A 22,344-nucleotide genomic window follows, 5' to 3' on the forward strand; every position below is an offset into this window, starting at 1 on the left:
AGTTTTGATGATTGACATTTTATAATACAGTTTTAGATCTGATACACCTTCCTTTGCCTTTCCCCCTATTAATTCCCTTGAAATCTTGACCTTTTGTTCTTCCAGATGAATTTTGTTGCTATTTTTTCTAGCTCTATAAAATATTTTTTTGCTACTTTGATTGGTATGTAATAAGTAAGTTAATTTAGATAGTATTGTCATTTTTATTGTATTAGCTCAGTCTAACTGTCAACAATTGATATTTTCCCAATTGTTTAGGTATGACTTTATTTGTTTGAAAATTGTTTTGTAATTGTGTTCAAATAGTTCCTGGGTTTGTCTGGACAGGTAGACTCCCGGGAACCAAAATCTTAACTAGCTATAGTATTATTAAAAAAAAATCAAAGCTGCCTGTATAATTCGCTAATTTTAAATATGATGAGCATATCAATATAGATCATTGACTATGAAGCTCTATGCCAGACAAAAGTGTTAGAAGCACTCAAGAGGGGGAAAAGTTTTCAATAATTGTAATGGAAAGCAAACAATTACTTAGTGCCTTGTTTCATGGAGCTTTGCCAATTATTCTATCACATCTTTGTTATGAAAAAGAACTTGTGAAACCCACAGTGGGAAGGACTTGCTAAAGAAAGGAACAGGAAGGATGTAAGAGGTAGGCAGAACAGGGAGGAGCTAATGACAAGATAAAAGGCTGAGCACAAGATGGGAGAGAGAGAACTGAGAAGAGAACACGTGTGGTGGCAGAGTTGAGAAGGAGAAAACTTGTGGTATCCTGGCACTGTATTTGTCTGTTCTGTCTGTGTTGATGTGTGTTTGTAATACTTTGTACAGAAGCTCTGGGATCTTACTGGAAGCCCTGAAATAGGATTTTCTTGCTGTCTATTTACAGAAGTCCTGGAGGAGGTTTTAAGGTCCTGGGACTATACTGACAATTTTTGTTGAGTTCTTAGACTTTGTTTATGGGTCTGTGTTGATTTAACAGGCAGATAGTGAATTGATGGTACAAGCAATCTGTATGAATGTTGTTTTGGCTCTGTTATGCTTCGTCTTTCCAGAAACAGAAACGGAGAAGGACTTGAAGTATACTGGACACTGTGAGCCTCAATATGGAACTGGATGAGGAGCTGGACAAGGAGCTGGATGAGGAGCTGAGAGATGCCTACCTGTGAATAGAAGTGATGATTGGGCAAATTCAGGCAGGAACTGGACCCATGGAAGAGGAACCATGGAATTTTGGAGCTAGCCTCAAGTAAAGAAGAAAAGACCTCTCCTTGGGCACTGAATCCTGATTGAGAAGATCACGATTTACTGTAGCCTAGGGGTGGGATAACTTTTTACTCTGTACCTTCTACCTCTTAAGTATGATTGAGTTAACAATGATTAGAAACTTATCTCTAATCAAAAAGAAAGAAAACTTTCTGAATGAGAGATTAAGACAGTGTGACATAGGGGTGGAGAACTTTGACCTTTGTATTTTGGGTTCCTTAAAGAGGTTTGCTCCTTATGGATGACTGAGTTAAGGACTTAATGAATGATATCTTTTGTTAAAATCTATGTGACCACTTAGGTGAAAACTATGTGGCCACTTTAGTAATAAGTGGTTATGTTATAACATTGTGAATGCTGTACTTTGGTTTCTGTGAATGTTTTGCTTTAGTTTACTGCTGAATTCATAGAGAGTTCACAATACTATGTGATCAGAACCTTAAAGCTATTCACAGTAGCAGTCCTCTGGAAAGCTGCTAATGCTTGGCTTTATAGAAATTTATAAGACTCTACAGAAGATATAATATACTTTTGTGTGCTATTAGTTGTCAATTATAGAAAAATTCCACAGATTACCAAATGAAATATTTCTCATTGTATTTCTGACCCCTAAATCTATGTTTTAAAAAAAAAAAAGGTCAATAATTGATAATACTATTTGTGCATTGGGCACTGAAAAATATAGGTAGTACTAAAAGTCTTAATGCAATTTTAATCTTTTACAATTTCGGAAGTATGAATGCTAAAAACTTTAAAAGTTTTGAAATGTTACTTATTTAAATATTGATATTTCTTATCAAAATTCAATATAAAAACCATCTTGTGCTATATTATTTTTTTGATTTTTAAACTTTGTAAATATTATTATCAGCACCACTCAGTGACAAAAAAAATTATATTTGTAATCCTAGACTTAAGGTCCTCCAAAGAATGAGGTTTTGATGTGTAAGAACAATTTTTACATGACCCCACAAGGAAAAAGTATAATATAGATATACAGCAGGTGAATGAAGCAGGCAAGCAAGAGGATCTCCTCTCCAGATTGATTAGATCCACTGGTCTGAGAAAGTATCATCCAAATATTGTCACCTATGAAATTCATAATGATGAGGGTACTCCATCATGTTAAAATGAACATTTATTACTCAAAATTCAAAATACTAAATGAATGAAAAAGAAATTTAACTAGGTGAACTTTTTTTTTAAGAAATTGGGGTTAAGTAACTTACTCAAGGTTACATGGCCAGTTATTTTGTGTGGGTGGTGAGTATTTGAGGCCAAAACCAATCCCGGGTCTTCCCAACTCCAGGGCTGGTTCTCTTACTCACTGAGCCACCTGGCCGCCCCTAGCTGAACTTTCAAATGAGTTTTTCTTTATTTTTTTTTTTTTTACAATTTTCTAGCATATATTCATCTGAAGTCCCAAAAGTTTAAAAATGCACTAAGACCTTTTAGACACTATATTAAATTGAGGGAAAAAGTCTCTAACATACTTTAGCATCCTCACTGTTTCTAAAAAGGTCAGTTCTGATTTATTGATATGGAACAAATGAGTGCTGTGTTTGAGTGATTGGTACCATAATTATTGGTTTTTATTTTCTTATTCACAAAATATCATTCTGAATTTTGCATAATTTCAAATATGAAATATCAATGAACTTTCCTAGTCTTTTAGATGACTTGCAGTTCTAAATTTTGCTGCTATGAACTTTCTTCTTTGCATCAAACTACATAAAAGTAATATCTTTCCCTGCCCTGAAAAAAAAAAGTTCTACATTACATTTAAAATGAACCTTCTGTTGTTTTAAGTTATTTTTCATTAAGGCAGTTAATAACCTCTTAAATGCTTCAAGGCATCCTATATAGTAATATAAAACTTTTCTAGAAAGAGGAAGGAATTTCATGAGGGAAGGAACTTTTAATCCTATCATCATTAACCATGTGTCTCTCTCTCTCAGTTGGTTACTCTAAGACCATGTTTTTCATCATAGAAACTACTAAATTGAAAGAAAAAATGTAAATCTAATATTTTGGTTACTTTGAGGACTGAATCTTAGAAAAATCACAGTGTGAAAATTGATTATTAAGCTAGTCATTCTTTTTCCCCCCCGAAAGATTTCAATGACAAGTTTGATTTTGTATACAGACTTAGATACTTGATGTTTGAAACCAATAATCTTAGTATAAATATCTCAAGCCTTCTAACTTTTCTATTTGCCATATACTCAGTGACTTTGATTTTTTAAAAAATCTTCACTGGGGCAGCCAGGTGGCTCAGCGAGTAAGATCACCGGCTCCAGTGTCGAGATGACCTGGGGATCAAATCTGGGCTCAGATACTTAGTAACACACCCAGAAATAACTGGCAGTGTAACCTTGAGCATGTTACTTAACCCCAATTGCTTTAAAAAAAAATCTTCACTAAAATTTGTGTTGTGGCTATATGAGAACTTAATGATCAAATATTGATCCAATGACCAAAGATACAAGTTACTTTCTGTTCACCTCCCAATTTATGCTGCGAGTCCCCATATTCATTTTTTGGTGAGGATGAGAGAAAAGGACATATGTGTTCAGTTGGGGGATAAGCAAAGGCTTATGGAAGCAGTAACAACTGTGCTTAGCATTTGAAGACTAAGTTGATTCTGAAAAGGCAGATATGAAAAGGAATGCATGGGGAATTGCTTCCTTTGTTGAACACATGGGGGATGGGATGCCTGTGGAGTTCTAGGAACTGCTTCTAATCTAAAATGGACAAAATGAAGAGTCAATGGATAGAAGTAATATGAAATGGAGTAGAAAGACAGATTGGAATATATTTGTCGGGGGCTTTAAAAGAGAAGATATAGATTGCCTATGTTTTTCTTAAAGATGATGGGCATAGATTGGAAGCTTCTGAATAGGAGTAGAAGCAATGTGATGCAGACACTAGAGTGATTAACTTAGAATCAAAAAGATGTGGATTCCTATCTCACATATGACACTAGCTATGTGACTATGAAGTTATTTCACTTTCCTAATAATTAGTTTCCTACCCTGTAAAATAAAGGCTTTGAACTACATGGCTGTAAGGTTAATGGGATATAAGATCTTCCCAGCCTATTAATAGGCCACATCTGGAGCCAGTTAGGTTCTGGGTCACAGGGTTCCCCACACCTTTCCAATTAAATGCTGATTTCTATGCTTCACTTTCACATGCTAAGCTTCACTAAGCCAATCAAGTGCTGAGTTTTGATTGGAAACAGTATATATTGTATTGCTTGCAGGGAGAGGTGTGGGTGGGGAGAGTCACCCAGGGACTGAGAGAGAAGCAGCCAGATGGAAGAACTTGCCTAGGGGAACTTGCTTGTGGGTAGGCTTGACAGAACACTTGTGATGCTGAGGTCCCTGGATTGGTGATGAGTATCTTACTAAACCTTTCTTTTTGGTATCCTTTTAGCAAAGTCCCAAATAAATTCTCTGGTTTCCTCTTGGAAGAGGAAGAGTTTTTAACATTTTGTGAAACCCTAGGAGTACATATGCATATTCATAGCAGCTGCTATGGGTATCACATTGGCCTTACAATGGCTACTAAGATTTCTATCCTTAAAACAATGCTCTTATTATTATCTTATTATGAGCCCATAGAAAAATTATTTTGGTAGATCTCTGAAGTATGATTTGGAGAAGGCGAATTCAAGGAAACCTTACTCTTATCTTAGTCTTGGCAAAAAAAAAAAAAAGGTATGTGGGTCTGAACTGGGGTAGTGGCAGTAGTAAAGAAGAGGTGATAGTTAGAAGATGTTTTTGAGATAGAATTTGTAATTGGTCAATTGATCCTACATGGTTTGAAAGAGGAAAAATATGACTACAACATTTCAAAATTGAGTGATTTACTTCGTCGATAGACTTATTTAGGGAGGAACATCATTAGTACAATTTTAAACATGTTGAGCTTGAGGTTTCAGTAGGGCATCCAAATGGAGCTGTCTAGTAGGCAGTTATAGAAATGGCCCTATAGTTCAGGTTAGCAATTAGGGTTACTAGATATATAAAGCTGAGATCTTCTCTATGCAAAAGATGAGAGAAGAGAAGAGGTCTTTAGATAGAAGCTTGTGGAACATTTGACATCTATGCATATGGGTTAGGAGATGAATGATGGACTGTCAAAAGAGACTGATCCTTGTCTGTGTTTTATCATGTTATATTCCTTTCTGATTTTTAATTCATCTGTATCATGAGAAGATCTCCCTCTCCCCCACATATACTTTTGTTAGATCACTTTAGTGCTCTGTATTTACTACCTTGTTCTGTAAATTAAAATTTTATGTAAACTCTGATGTTGTTGCAGCTGGTGTCAGATTGCCCTTTCTTCAATCCTTCCTCCCAGTTGGTCTGAAGCCAGCATAAAAAGGGAAAGAATGGGCAGGTTTTAAAATTCTTGGAGATTTCTACAGCCAGTGGGAAACAATTGGTGGGGGCAACTGCTGGAGTTGAGCTGTGCTTGATCTCTCCTGGGCTTCTGTGTTTCAGGGCATATTCTCACCTTGTCAGTAAGATCACTCCCATCTCTGCTAGACAGCTCTAGGACTATGGCTTCACAGCCCTCAGCACAGGGCTCCCAAAGCAATTTTAGTTCTCATCATTCCAAAACTGCTCAGTTGGCAGGGCAGTTACGCCTGCTTCTTTCCTGCTCCCAACTTCCAGCCAGCTGGAAAGAAAACAAAAAATGGAGGTCAGATGGGTATTGCTCTCTTCTACCTCAAATTTGTGAAAAGTCAAGGCTAGCAGTCTCTCCAAAGATAAAAGAAAAGTAGAAACTTAAGGACTCTGGAAAATACATGCCCACCCTGTTAGTTCAGTTGTTTTTTCAATTGTGTCTGACTCTTTGTGCCCCCCTTCCATACTCCCATTCATTTCCTTATTTAAATGAGACTTGATGGTCCTTTACCCTCGCCATATCTGGGAAGTTTTAAAAACCAAATTATATCATCTTATACAGTTAGACTGCTCTGTGAACATGTGTAGTTATATCACATATATAATATATATGTATGTATGTATATGTGTGTATGCTACCCTCTATAGCAATAGGGAATGTAGGGGGGTATGGTTAAGGTGGAAAGATAATGAGTTCTGTTTTGTATTTATTGAGTTTATGATGTCTACTTGACATCCAGTTTGAGATATCTGAAAAGCAGTTGGAAATGTAAGATTGGAAGATCAGCAGAGAGGTTGGGGCAAAAGAGGTAGATTTGAGAGTCATCTGTGTAGAGATGGTAATTAAATCAATGGGAGCTAATGAGATTACCAAGTGAAGCAGCATAGAGGGAAAAGAGAAGAGGGCCCAGAATAGAACTTTTTTTGGGACACCTCTGGCTAGAGGATGTGATCTAGAGGAAGATCCGGCAAAGTAGCTAGAGAAGGAGTTGTGAAATAAATAGGAGAACCAGGAGAAAGTAGTGTCCTGAAAACCAAGAGAAAAGAAAGTATCAAGGAGGAAAGAGCACAGGCTAGAGAGAGATCAGGGTGATAAAGGATGAGAAAAGACCATTGGATTTGTCAGTTAAGAGATCTCGCTGGTAACTCTGGAGAGAGCAGTTTCAGTGGCATGATAAAATGAGAAGTCAGATTGTAAAAGGTTAAGAAGAGAGTGAGAGAAAGTGGACATTCCTACTGTAGAAAGTCTTATCAAGAAGCTTATATACAAAGGGATAAAAAGATATAGTAGGATAATTGTTAATAGGGATGGAAGGTAGCAAGGATGGAAGAAACAAGTGAGAGTTTTTCAAGATGGTGGAGATATGGGCATATTTATAAGAAGTATATCATGATCTAGTAGACAAGGAGAAATTGAAAATAAGTGATAGAGTGGGGATGTCAGAGCGGGCAATCTATTGGAACTGTTGGGATGGAATATGATAGCTTGTGTAGATACCAGAGATAGCCTTGGTAAGGAGTGAGGCCACCCTATCATGTGACATAGAGGTAAAGAAGTAGATAGATGGCAGGAGACATACTGACTGATATGAAATAGGGAAGCATAGAGAGGAGGTAGCTCATAGTGAAAGGCCTCGAATTATTTTTCTGTAAAATATAAGGCAAGGTTCTCAACAAGAAGGGTGGGAGGATGACAGATGAAAAGGTTTACATGAGCTGCTGTGGAAAGTAGGATACTGAATTAATAAGTCAGACTTAGGATTGCCTAGTAGCGGTGAGGACCTAGTTGAGGTTGTGTAACATACAACCCAGTCATTAGTGGACCCAGTCAGAATGGTTGTGTGATTTTCTCCACCTTCATTCAGCAGCATATATGGTGGAACAAAGGTGGCAAATGGTAGACACACACATATGCACATATACATGCATGTTATGTGTATATATGTATATATCCATACATATGTGTACATGCGTATTTGTATATGTATATATATGTATGTCTGTCTATCTATCTAATCTGTCAACCTATATCCTTCAGTATGAAGGCAGAAATTGTGGAAAAGAGAAAAATTGTGAGCCATATACCAAACCCATTGAGGAAACATAGGAAGTGATGTGAGGCTCTGAAGACAATAATAACCAGAATTTTGACTGAGTGGTAGATCTAAATAGCATGAACCTCAAAGGAGGAGAGATTACTGAGTCATGGAGGTAGGGGAAGATTTTAGAAGTGGCAACAGGGAGAAAGGAGTATTTCAAATTCTGCACCTCAAATAGTGAGTTGTGGAGAATGAATGAAGGTGCAGTCAGTACTGGGATGGGTGACCAGGGAATCTGTGTCATTAGGAGGTTCCAGATTTCGTAATAGTTAGCAGAGAGAGGGAGTGGGAGAGGAAGACATTCATGATGAAGGGAGATTTGTTTTGTAAGGAACAGATATTGTAGAGGGCACAGTGAAAGGCTGGGTGGTGTTTAGTTGAAACTCTGGGGTGGAAGGATTGAGGGGGATGAGAAAAAGCGTTTAGGTAGTAGGGGTTGAAGAATAAGGTTTGGATGATGACCTAGGATTCAGAATCATTTGAGAATGTTCATCATTGAATAGAATGTGCCAATTCTCTTCCCAAAGGACTTTGGAGATTGGCTGGAGGAAAATACAGCTTAAGATGTTACACAGTTAGGTGGTGTATTAGCAAACACCCTAGCACACCCAAGATAGCCTGCTAGCACAGATTCTTTGAACTGCTTTTCTAAAGGAAAGACAGCTTCAAAGAGGTCAACAATCCTACTTTGATTAGACATATATAAGTCATTCACTAGTTCAGGAGAAAGGTCAGCACCCTGAACGTGGAGAAAATACAGAGAAATAGAAAAGTTAGCATAGAGATCCAATAGACAGGGTTTGAACTGTCTAAACAAAGTAATAGATACATAATCAGATCAGGGAGTGCCAACATATGGTTTCTCAAAGCCAGGGGGCTCCTTAACAACAGCTACCCAGAATCTCATCTGGCCAAATCACAAAGACACATTCTCCCCATAAGTGAGCCCCCAAAATAAAATACCAACCTCCCAGTATATATAGTTTTAAACTAATAGGCTCACAGCCAGAAGGCATCACAACCCCCATGATTCAGCCCAGCAGTGAATTACTAGGGTTCAAAGGAGATTGATCCTCCAGATATTTGTAATTTAGCACGAGCCTAGGAAACTCCAGAAAGAAAAACAACAAAAATCCCACTTTGCTTGTGCTTACAGGTGGTCAGCAGAGAGGCTCTGCTTCACTAATCCTCTTCCTTCTAAAGGGTAGACTTTAGGCAGGAAAGGGAGCAACAGGAGATGAAAGTTGAACCTGTACAGAATGAGAAAGAAGTCAAGTTTCCCCCAAACGCCCTCTTTACTTCTCTTAAGAGACAGGACTTGGCAGGAGATACTCAAATATCTTATGAGAAATTCTAGTGTCATTGTTTAGTGTGTATGTATGCAATAAGGGGGATATATCATTTTAAAATTATAAAATACAAATATACCATTTTTATTTCTATTGCTTTCTAGTTGCAGATTGTTATGTGTTGTTGTTACTATTATGTGGTCCTGTGCAAGTCACTTAAACCTGTTCACTCCAGTTTCATCATATATAAAATGAGCTAGAGAAGGAAATGGTAACCCAGTTCAATATCTTTGCTAAGAAAACCCCCAGTGGGGTCACATAGTGGCATCAAATAGAATCAAACACAAGAGAAACTACTGAACAACAATAAAAATGTTATTGTTAGCATCATAGGATCATAGAATCAAGAGCTTTAGAGCTGGAAGGAACCTTAGAGATTGATTAGTCCCATATCTTCATTTTACAGATGAGGGAAGTAGTGTTGAGAGAACTTAAATCACTTGCCAAAGCCACACAGCTATTACATATCTGAGACTTGATACTAACCCATATCTTCCGGATTTCAAGTTCAATACTTTGTCCATTAAATTGTGCCATACCTTTATTCTAGGAAACTGAAACTTAGTAGAGCCCTTTGTTAAAAGGGATGTATTGTCACCATGTAATGGTATTGAAATTGAAAGATCCCTTTGTATTGGAAATCTAAGGGGTACTTAGCACCCAGTTCAAATTAAGCCTCTATTAAAGAAACAGAAGGTATGAACTCCTGTTCCTGACATAACAGGAAGGGGCTGAAAAGGGAGGAGTATTACTATATATAAGGAAAAGCCCCAGAGAGGGAGAGTCAGAATTTCTTGGGATAAGCTTCATGGAGGCAGAAGCAACTGCTGCTGAGGAGGCTGAACAGGAAAGGCCCAGGCTGGGGAGAATGATTTTGATTTTGGGAACCTGGGTGAAGTGATTTTGATTCTGGGAACCAGCTGGAGCTTCTGCTGGGGAGCTACCAGATTCTCCTGGGAGCTTCCAAAGAATAAGGAAGTATGACTGTGATACTGGTACTTTGAATGAACCTGTTTGTTGCTTTGTTAGGCCTTGAATTCCTGGGAAGAGAGACTGGGAAGGATTTAAGGTGAACTGGACACTGTGAGCTTCATTGTGGAACAGGAAGTGCATGAAGAGCTGATCAAGGACCTGGGAGCTGTCTGCCTTTGAACCCAGGTAACAGCTTGGTAAATCCAGGTAGGAGCTGGGACCATGGAAGGGGATCCAGGGAATCTGAGATACTACTCTGAGTCAAGCTGAAATAAAATTTTACTTGGATACTGTGTACTGACTGAGAAGATTTTAAATTATTTGTGACTGAGGGGTGAACGGCCTGTGTATTCTACACTAACCCTTAAGAGAGTGCTGAGTAGTGACTGATATTGTAACTTAGTGTGCCCCATGAATGGAGAACTTTGACTATTGTATTTTATGACCTTAAGGATGATAGAGTGATTGAGTTGAATGATTGAGTTACTAAGTGATTGATTGACTAAATGATTATACTTTGTTCAAAACTGTGTGATCACTGTGGCAAAAACTATGTGGCCATTTTCTGTGATAACTTGTTGTGAAAGCTGTATTTGGATTATCTGTGATAAGTTGTAACATTGTGTGTGAGGGGCTGATGTCCCCATATAAAACTTATAATGGCTGGTGACTGCCAGGTAACCTTTACAACAGTGATCCAGATTGAAGACCTGTGGAAAGAAGGTGCTGTACTAGGTTGAATGCACACTAATTGCTTATTCCTTGGTATGCACAGATCTTTGTCATAAGGTCTCAAAGGTCACAGCTGCCTGCAGTCCATCAAGGACCCCTAATGGCCTGGCTTCTTTGGATGACAGGTGTATGTGCTGGCTTGGTCCTCCCTGGAAAGCTGATTGTTCTTTTGTTTTCCCCTGTTAATGATCAATCATATGTAATCCAAAGCCTGCACCTACACCAAAAGGTTGAAAAGATATATAAGCACACTTCTCTGTGAATAAACTTGAGCTATATGATTCACCCGTATGGACTCCGGTCTCCCTTTCATCTCTCTATGAGAATTCAAGCATTAAGTTGGTCTTAGTGCTTACTAAGGCAGCTGTGGGGATCTTAACAATTGTGAATGCTGTACCTTGATTTTCTGTTAGTGTTTTGATTTGATTTGTTATTGAATAAACAGATTGTTTGCTATACTATGTAATCACAACCTTGAAAAGCTGTTCAGTAGCATTCTTCTGGAAAGCTGCTTTTTCTTGGCTTTACACACGAATAGAGAATTCTGTTGTACTTTTTAAATGTAAAGACAGTCTGAACAAAAAGTATCTCTTGGTTTTAGACATATGGTAACTTCTGCCGGAACCCAGCCATCAGAATGACGTTATTTGTTCTTATGTGTTATATCATTCCCAAGTGCTAAGCCATATTCGGTGTCTCCCATTATATAACATTCAGTAGCTAAGCTGGTCCCCAACAGACACAGTTCCATATAAAAATTACTTTATTGGTCTAACTCAAGCTTCTATCAAGATGAAACCCATGACATTGGGAGCTGTCTATATAGCCAGAATATTTGGCAGGGAGGTTTCTGTCCTTCCCTTCCTCCATTAGAAGACTAAGTTCTCTTTATTTATTCCTTTAAAATGCTCTTTTAAAAGTAATTTTTTCTACTATAGCATAGCTCTTGATGTCATGGTATTCTCCACAATGTCCAAATTTAGCCCCCTATGGTCAAAATAGCCTCATGTTAAACAAGGATTAGCATTGATCTTTTTGACCTTAGATATAAGTAGGAGCAATTGACTGCAGGAGACGTAGATTATAGCTGTAAGTTAGGAAACCTCTTCTAACTAGTAGTTATCCAAAGTAGAGATGGATACCTTAGGAGGCAATAGATTCCTCCTCCTTCGAGATCTTCAAATGATAGCAGAATAACCCTTTGATTGGATAATGTAAGAAGACATGAGTTGGACTAGATGACCTCTGAGTTCTCTTTCAAGTCTGAGACTCTGTGATAAGAATTCACTCAATTTTACATCTGCTGCTTTGCCTGGTTTTATAACTCCATGGAAGAAGATGCTCCTCCCAGGACAAACTCATGACTTAACCTCATCACCAGGCTGCTAACTCCAGCCTTGATTGATACCTCTTCCTTCAGCCTTCTCTCTCGCCGCTCTGAACAGAGGCGTAGAAAGCACAGTACCCAACTCTTCCCAATGCCTTCCTTTATAGAGGGTAGAAATGGAGATTCAGCTCACTTTGTAAATGTTGCCCTTCCTGGTTTGAACTGAGCATAACAAGATATTCCCTTGTGTCCTGTCCTCCTGACCCACTTCCTATCTCCTTTTGTATGTTGTATTCCCCCTTTAGATTGTGAACTCCTTGAGGACAGAGATTAAATTTTTTATTAATTGTATCCCCAGTGCTTACCACAATTCCTGACTGTGTAGGTGTTTAATAAATGCATATTGGATTGGTTTGGATAAGAAAACACATTAAAGGGGGTCATGTCCCAGACCAAGAGTGTGCCATAGCTAGCTCACATCCAGTTTGCTAGCACTGATTGTAAAATCATTAGGACGAGTAAACATTTCTACCTCAGAAACTTGAAAATGGTACAAGTCAGGGCTTGGTTCATTGTTTTACTTATTGTCTAGACTAATGAAATTGATGGAGAAAATGTTGGCGATGCAGATTAAACTAAAAGTGTGTCATGTGGTTTGGGGGAGTGAATTTTTAAATATTTACTTGGCCCACACCTGTCGCAGACCCTGCAAAATGGCTCCCCTTAGCAAGAAATTGGTAGCAATGGAGTTGCCATAATCACTGCCTTGAAAAAAGGAAAGAAACATTAGGGTACTGAATTGTCTCCTAATCTTACCAAAGGAATAGACAGAAAATATAGAAAGGAGAAAAGGCATCATGACTACCTCCACTGAGTGGCAAGCCTCAACCGAGGACATTATTTCTTAAATATAAAAGCATCTTTCTTTCCTTGAAATACCTTTTATAAGGATGTCACAAATTAAGGTTATTCTCTTATTTTTCTCTCTTCTTTATTTGTCCTTATTTGAATTTTAGGGGTTGATTAATTTTAAAATAAATTTATAGAAAGAAGTAAACCTTTCAATATCACAATTCAGTCATTTTTATAGATAATAACTATATGCCCAAAGTTTTAGAAACAGAAGACAAATTATTCAGGGAAATCATGAAATGATCAATAGCATATTTCATATGAGTGGGAAAACTGAATAATTACAAATACTAGTTTTAATTTGCTGCTATATATTAATCAAGTGTAGACCCTTAATTGCTTTTTGAATACATGCTGAACCAAGAGGCATCTTCTGACCTGAGAGTAAGCCTCTCCAAGTTACTACATACTATACAATTAACCCCATGACACCCAATTATTGCATTTTTTCTTAAACTGTGTACATATCAAAAGATGTTTTGAATGTATTCTGATAGAGCTTAGAATTAATTTTCAATAATGTTTATGAGTCTGCCTGGCATATATTTCAGTAATATTTTTATCTTTTTTTGCATTCGTTAATCATGCAGAGTTTCAAAAGAATATGAATTTCCTTATTCAGATTCATCTTCGACACAGAACTCTATTTCTAAGTATTGCTTTCTGTCTGACTGTAAAAGCTTTTTATTTTATTTATTTTCTCCCATAATTATTATGCAATGACATTTTCCTCAATAAAGAGGTGACACAAGACACAACTAAATCATAATCAAGGTAAAATCCAAACTTTCTAGTATTCATTACTTTGTCTTTGGGGAAAAAATATATTCACTTTTAATACATTTGAATTGACTAAAACGGATGACTTATCCCACACGTGACTCTTAAGAGTCCAAAGTCATTTCAAGTAACTTCATGTTCTTTGTATCTATAGGTCAAAGTGAAAGGCAAAGGGATGATGATTGGGACCAATGTCAGGAAAAGTATTTAATTATGCAGTTTTGAAAAATAAAAACATATTATAATGTTTAAATCTAATGCTATGAAATTGTTTGCACTTGGAATGTCACCTTATTCTGGTAACTATCTAGGAATGCTGGAGATGGGCACAAGTTATTTTGTATTACTTCATGTTCTGGATCCACCCAAAGCATCCTTTTTTTGGGTTACCACACACAGGACTTGTGATAGACCCAAACAAGTTTGTGTTTTTGCCAAGTTTCACTCTGCAAAACTGCTTAATTGACCATGTGGGGTTGCTGTGTGGATACTTATGTCTAAATCCTACACAACGTAAACCTTCTGGAAACTAAACAAGAAGAAGTCATACATCCTTTCCAGCTCCCTCTCTTCTACCAATTGATCTAATAAATATCTTTTTCAGATTTGGGGGCTTGTTCTCTCAAACACCAAGAAATCACCCAACTATAGAGCTTGTCTAGTCCCATTGTCTTCTTGGTCAAAGAAAGCCTCAAATTAGTCTTTTATCTCTAAAAATAACAAACAATTCTCATAGGAGTTATATTCTTTTGGTTATGATTTGCTTTCTATTTGAATTTAGTCATTAGCTTCTTAACATGCTTTTGGCACTCATAAATACAAAATACATTTATGTAAACAAATTGTACTTGAAAATTTTTCTAAATCAGTTCCATCAACTGTTGTTAATACATCTGAGATATTTATTGTGCCTAATCGTTGCTATTCTGAATCTAGCATCTTTAAAAATTCAGTCTCTTTACTTTTCATGTTTGTTTTTGAGTCATTTCAGTCATATCCAACTCCTCATGACCCCATTTGAGGTTTTCATGACAAAGATACTGAAGTAGCCTGCCATTTCCTTTTCTAGATCATTTTGAAGATGAGGAGCTGAGGCAAACAGGGTGAAGTGAATTGCCCAGGTAACAAAACTAGTGAGTGGCTGGGGTTGGATTCATTCATGATTCCAAATTCCAGTGCTCTATTCACATCCCCTAGCTGCCTGTTTACTTTCATGTACATAAAGTTAACATTCAAGGTTCCTCCTAAGATAAAATTTTAAAAAGAACATGACCATTTCCTGTTTGACTGTTCTGTGGTCAGAGTTGGTGAAGGGCATTCCATTTGAAGGATAGCTCTTCCATGTGTATTGTATATTAAGAGGACTTTTAAGAGAAAATACAAACTATTTTGTTTAATTCACCCTTGTCAATGGCCTATTTTTCCTATTCATCTTTTTTCCTGTCCCCTGTGATATTTGCTGTCACTTCATCACTTTAAATTTACATCTTTAAGTTGACATTTTTGTGTGCTGTAAACAGTTTTGGATGCATACATTTTGTCTGATATTCAAGTGGGACTATCTATAAAAACTGCCCCCATCCTGACCCCTATCCGCCATTCAATTTAAAATGATTCATAGCCCATGCATTTAAAATAAAATAACTCTTTCATAAAAACAGTAGACACAAAAGTTAATGAATTATCATTTTAAAAGATAATGTGTTGGGGTGCCTATGTGGTACAGTAAATAGAGCACCAGCCCTGGAATCAGGAGGACCTGAGTTCACATCCAGCCTCAGACATTTAACACAAAAACTAGCCGTGTGACATTGGGCAAGTCACTTAACCCCAATTGCCCTCCAAAAAGAAAAAAAGAAAAAAAAACCCAAAAGATAATGTGTTAGAGCAAGTATAAAAGAAATAAAGGCCCAATGTACAATTTAGTACCCAGCTCACTGATCCTTACTTGTTCCTCTATCAACTCACCTTGAATTTTAATCTGAAACTCTTTCTGGCAGTTTGTCCTCATCTTTAAGAGTGGTTCATTGTCAAAGTACCCCAAGCTGCTTTGTTCTGAGCACTATCTTATATTTTCTTAATGTCAGCTATATCCCTACTTATATGCACCATGCCTAGAAGGTTCAAGTTAATTTGGACAGAGGTAGTAGTTTGTTTTTTAAAATCTTTTTTTCTTTAGTCTGAAATCCTGTTTACATTCTATTCAAGTAGGTAAATAAGAAGAGTAAGGCCAAAACCTAAAAACAAAACAAAACAAAAAATAAACCAAACTTCCAAGAGTGTTAGATTTCTCTAATTTTTTTTTCATAACTAGAAGGAGGTATTTTTTCTATCTTTCTCTTTTCCAAATGAACTACCATATATTAGTTTTCAAATTGGATATGCTATTTAAGCCAGTTTATCTATAATAGTAAAGTTGCTTACATTCACTGAAACAGCTTACTCACTACTGATTTGCTTGAGCTTGTGAGCATAACTTTTCAGATAAGGCATGTCTGGTATTCAACTGGACTTCCCTGTGGTGTCAAGTTGCATTTATGGAACTAGTTCTGCTCTGTTTTTCCCAGCCAGGTATGATGTATCTCAGTTGGATGCATTGCACATGTCTCTATTATCAAGAACACAGGGTTTATTTACATTCTGTCTCTGAACTTACTAGCTTCATGACCTTGTATGTTACCTTTCAGCCTTAAATTGTTCTTTTATAACATTAGGAGAGTAAACTTGTATTTTTTTCCTTCACAGTGTTATTGGGATCTGAAACAGTGATATATATATATATATATATATATATATATGTGTGTGTGTGTGTGTGTATATATATATATACATATATATACATATATATATATATGTGTGTGTGTATGTGTGTGTGTGTATAATAAAAACCTTAAAGTAGTATGTAAAATAATATTTCATCATCATCATCATCATCAACCACAACATCATCATTAGTTGGCTCAGGTGCTGCAAAAATGAGGGAAGAGAAAGGAAAATTCCTCTTTACTTGGATAAAGTCTTTTTATTCACTGCCCTATCTCTATAAGCCCCCATCCCACCAATTTTCTGCATACCTTCTAGTGGAGGCACCCAATAGCATGATGTGTTTACCCAAGGTTAAATTTCATTGATCCCATTCTTGCTATTGTTTGGTACTTACTCTCAACAGTCTTTTGATACTCTTGCCCAAGGTAAAAGGATTTTAGTCAATTCCCTACAACCTGTTTGGTCTGCTTGATAGGTGGTTTCCTCAATGGAATGGGGCATTATTATAGAACTGCATTTGTGTTACTAAACACAAAATCTTGTTGACCAGGGTGGAGCCGGAGAATTTTTCATTAGTTGAGATAATTTTCACAGATCAGTGATCAAGTTTGGTCTGCCGGTTGTATGAGACAAAGCCAATCTGAAATCCTACCTTAGAAGACAAGGAGAATATCTGAGAATGTTGCCTGGTAACTAACAAGTCATCTGGTCTCCATTAACAGACTTCTCATGACTTGAGATAATGACCTCAATTACAAATTGCCCCAGTTACAAGGAGTGTATCATTCACGCAGAACAGAACATTCTGAACAAAATTTGAAAAAGATTTTTAAACTAATTTGATTATACCACCTCTTTCCTTTTCCCCCTTTCCTTGGCTCATTGATCTAGAGACTATTATTTTCCCCTTTTTCTGAGGAAGACTTTATAATTAAAGAGCAGTTTCATGGTTATTTGTACAACTATGGAAGAGAAAATGTGGCCAAGGAAGTATGATGGTGGAGGGGAAAGAGAAGTGTACTCAGAACAGAAGCACTTTGTTCTCATCTTGGCTTTGTTACTCAGGAAATGCCCAGTGGGGTGGGGTGGGGGGGTGAGGGGAGGAGTCATGTGAACTCCTTGAATCTTAGAATCCTTACCTAAAATATGAGCCATCTGGGCTAATCAAGGGGTTAACCTTTTCTGTGTCACAAGACCCCTTTGGCAATTTGAATCCTATGAACCCCTTTTCAGAATAATGTTTTTAAATTCATAAAATAAAATATATAGCCCTAAAATGAAACAAATTATAATAAAAGAAAGTTATTAAAGTAAATTCATGTGCCCAGGTCAAGAATCCCTATACTAATGATCCCCTGAACCCTTTCTAAAGTTCCTGTTGGCCCTGCTAGTTAATAATTTTATAAAATAGTATTAACACAATACTTACCTATTTGGTCAGGATCTGTAATTTCAATGTTGTACGGAAAACCATCATGAGAAAATTTGTTCTACCAATGCAGACAGGCAACACTTTTCTAACTTATTGTCTAGAGTGTTAGGCAGTCCAACTGAAACATTAAGTGGCTTGTGTTCAGTGTCACAAATCAAGTATATGTTAGAGTCAGGAAGTGAAACCAGGTTTTCTTGACTCAAAAGCTGTCTCCCTATAAGCACAATGCACAGCATTATATCTCTTGAATACATATACATTAATTACATACATGGCATTTAATTATGTCTCTATATACATAAGAATACATGTATAAATACATATATGTAATGAACAGAATTTTTCATTAGCAGGGCTAACTAGCATAGACCAGTGATGGAGGACAGCCCCATAGACACTATTGAAAAAAGCTAATATGATCACATGTATATTCAAGAGGAAGTGTGTTATGTTGTATAGAGAATAAATTCTAAAAAGAAATTGGATCCATTTCCTGAAAAAAAGTGTATGTATATGCATATGTGTATATATACACATTTAAATGTATGGGTATATCTATCTCTCATTGATACATTTCTTCAAAAATATATCAATATATCTTTTATATTTAATACAATATGATTTTTCCAAATACATAAATTTAGAACCTTACAAATTCAGAAATAAGTACTTTTATTCCTAGTTAGAGAATTGATTTGACTAAGGTGTTTTTACTTGAGAACTGGAGCAGAAGTGGGAAATCAGTTTGTTGTTCTAAAATCTGAAGCTCTTTTGCTCAACTTAATCAATTGATTGTCTAATATTTTATTCATATTATAAAATTCTGTTGGTAAATTTATACTGAGAAGTATACATGGAAACTTTCAAAATGTATTTAAAATTTAAATGACTAAATTGGTAAGTACAGAATTAATAAAAGTAGTAAATGCTACCTTCCAACATAAATGTAGATAATAAGCATTCATGCTGCATGTGATTTATTAAGCTACCTGGGGAGACTATAAAGTGTAGTTTAATATAAAAGGAATGTCAAAAGCAGGTGCACAGCAGATAAAAACTCAAGCATCATAAGCCTCTGGATTATGTCTGAGAATACTTAACAAGCCAAAGTCAGTCAAGCTGAGACTGTGTTAAGGAGACTATTAGGAAAATCCTGCAGTACAGATAGTTTCTTTGCTTGTCTTATTTTCTCTTAAGCCATGATCAAAATCAAAATTTTAAACCGAACTTCACAATAAATCTCCACATAATATAAAGGACAAAAGGTAGGGTTGGAGGCAGGTAAGGATTATAGGAGACATGCATCCTGTGAAAACCTATCCTTGATATTCAGGGTCAATCTTTATATTTAATTTTAGCACAGTGCAGCAAAACAGACCACTGTTGGTCATCTGAATTAATATAGGGTCCTGGTTAGTGCAATTTCTAAGTACAGATATGACCTTTACTACTCTCTTAAATTCTGTAATGAAATTCCTGTGGCAATAAAGAAATGCACACCAGCACAAATATCCGTTGAACACATGTTCAAAGTAAATGGGTAAAAATATTTTACATAATGGAAAAAAGAGGTTTTCTTCCCTGTTAGTCAAAATCAAGTGTATTTTGAGAAAAAAAAAGACACTGTTATAACTTTAAACTTCTGAGTATAAAACTCATCCCAAAGTTAATATCCAGCTGTTGTCCTTTCTTTCTTTTTTACTCATCCATTTTTTCAAGTGGATTCTCCCTCTCTGGAGTTTGGATATCAAGGGTATCGCAGCTGGAATTCCTGGTTTGGTATGGTTTAGACAAGATGGCCTTTAAGGTCTTTAAACTCCAAGATATTATGTTTTAGAAACATTTTGTTTGTCTTTTCAAATTTAAAATATAGAGATGAAAGCTTTACAATTGGCCAATGAGATTATTAACCATCTTTTATTCTGCCATGAAACTAACCAAACACAACTGTGCATTAAGAGCCATTGAAAAACCAATTAAGAATTAGAGAGACTAAATAACTAAATCTTAAAGAGTCAGTGGGTCAAAGAATAGAAACAATAGTTTTATTAAAGATAATGGCAATGACACTATATCAAAATTTTAAGTATGTGGCTTAAGCAGTCTTGAAGGAAAAATGTATATCTTTAAATATGTTCATCAACAAAAGAAAGAACAAATCAATGAAATGAGCATGCAACTTCAAAAAAGCCAATAAATTTAAAAAATATATATAAAAGTTCTGAAAGTCAAAGAAAATATTTAAAATTATAATAAAATCTAATAAACTGAATTAGAAATATTTTTTAAATAGAAAAAATCAACAGGCCATAAGTATGCCCCCCAAGGTGATAAATGGGAAGGTAGGAAGCAACCTGGTTCCTTGGAGACTTAGAGGAATTCCATCAAACATTCAAAGAACAATTAATTTCTTGGATACAAATATGATTGTGGTTTTGTATGTTCAAAACACTTTTGATTTATAATTAACATTGTTATCTTTAATGATCATACATATATACATTTATATTTTCATCCTATTTTAGATTTGAAAGTTATATCCTTTCATTTCTTCTAATTGTTATTAATTTGCAACTTAATGTGGTTTATGGTGTCATATGCTTGTCTAATATATATTTTATGCCATACTACTTTTCTTTTAATTTTCTCAGTAATTCTTATTGAATATGGAGTTATTTCTTAGTAATTTGTGATCTTGGGTTTTGTGAAGACTAAACAATTATACTCAACTGCTTCTGCTGTATCATCTTAATCTATTCAGTTCTACCACCACCTGCATTTTATAATTAAAGGAATTTTGGGTTAAAAAGGGGAGTGAGCAAGACCTAAGATGGCAGAGTAAAGGCAAGGACTTCTTCCCCAAACTCCTCCAAATTGATTTAAAAAATGACTCTAAACAATTCTAAACAATTCAGAACCCACAAAAAGATGAAATGAAACAAATTTCCAGCACAAAGCAATTTGGAAGGTCATCAGGAAAGCTCCTCTGCATCAGGGTGAGGGAGGAGTGCAATCCAGTGCAGAATATACCAGCACAGACCTGGCCACAGCAAACCCAGAGCAGGCTTTGGAGAGACTGAATCCCTGAGATCAGTGGTGGTTTCTAGACCTCTTAGCCCAGATGACAAAGACAATTTAGAAGGTCAGCAGGAAAGGTCTGCCACTTTAGGTGCAGTCCAGCATAGGCTGTGCTAGCAGAGAACAGCAGACCAGGGGCAGTCCTTGGCAGTGACTGGATCAGCCATGGTGGCAGCAGTAACTACTTCCAGAGCTCTTAACCCATAGACAGTAATGGGTTTGAACAAATGGTCTGAAGGAAATTGCAGGGGCCTTTTTTGCTAGCACTGAAGTAGGACTCAGTTGTTTTACCCATCCTGGGATCTAGGATTCAGTCCTGGGTGGCAATCTCAGGGTGAGGAGGAGGACTAGCACAGCAAAGTTTGCAGCTACAGTGGAGGGGGTACCTTCCTCACAGTGCCAGGACAGAAAAGTGTGCTTGTGGTCACTCACAGACCAGCGCACAGGCAAGGAGAGGAGTAGCACCTCTTCTTATATCATGCCACCTTGGAAGAACTGAAAACATACAGGTGCCTAGAAGTATCTCTAAAAAAAGCTACACAAAACCACTGAAGCTTGGGACAGTGCTCTCTCCATCTGGGAGGTAGAGCCCTGCTTTTAAAAAAGAGTTAAATAATAGGCTGGGAAAATGAACAAATAATCGGGAAAAACAGAAACAACTTCTGACTGTAGAAAATTCTGATGGTGATAAGGAAGATCATTCAGAAGAAGACAGAAAAGTCAAAGCTTCTACATACAAAGCCTCCAAGAAAAATATAAATTGTCTCAGGCCATGGAAAATCTCAAAAACTATATAAAAAATCAAGTAAGAGAGCTAGAGGAAAAATTAGGAAGAGAAGTGAAAGTTATGCAAGAAAATCATGAAAAACAAGTCAACAGTTTGGTAAAGGAAATACACCAAAAAATCCTGAAGAAAACAAAACCTTAAGAAATATAATGGGCCAAATGGCAAAAGAGGTCCAAAAAAGAGGAGAAGAATGCTTTAAAAATCATAATTGACCAAATGGAAAAGGAGGCACAAAAGTTCACTGAAAAAAATAATTACTTAAAAATTATGATGGATCAAATGGAAGCTAATGACTTTATGACAAATCAAGAAACAATAAAACAAAACCAAAGGAATGAAAAAAAAAGAAGACAATTTGAAATGTTCCATGGGAAAAACAAACTGACCTGCACAAAAGATCCAAGGAAGATAATTTTAAAATTATTG

The 22,344-nt window shown here is 36.4% G+C and overlaps 1 long non-coding RNA gene across 2 annotated transcripts in view; it reads right to left on the reverse strand.

The window, feature by feature from the left end:
• Positions 1–18,214, reverse strand: part of LOC138159096 (uncharacterized) — a 32,181-nt gene extending 13,967 nt beyond the window's left edge. For both annotated transcript variants that reach the window (XR_011167803.1, XR_011167802.1), the window contains exons 1-3: positions 18,051–18,214; positions 8,938–9,033; positions 5,791–5,955 (exon numbers count right to left, since the gene is read on the reverse strand). This is a non-coding gene — a long non-coding RNA (uncharacterized lncRNA). The remainder of the gene's footprint in view (positions 1–5,790; positions 5,956–8,937; positions 9,034–18,050) is intronic.
• Between the last annotated feature and the right edge of the window lie 4,130 nt (positions 18,215–22,344).

Source organism: Petaurus breviceps, unplaced genomic scaffold, assembly GCF_028583685.1.
Source record: "Petaurus breviceps papuanus isolate PSGF00001 unplaced genomic scaffold, PetGlider_PUasm1.0 175, whole genome shotgun sequence".
Lineage (NCBI taxonomy): Eukaryota > Metazoa > Chordata > Mammalia > Diprotodontia > Petauridae > Petaurus > Petaurus breviceps.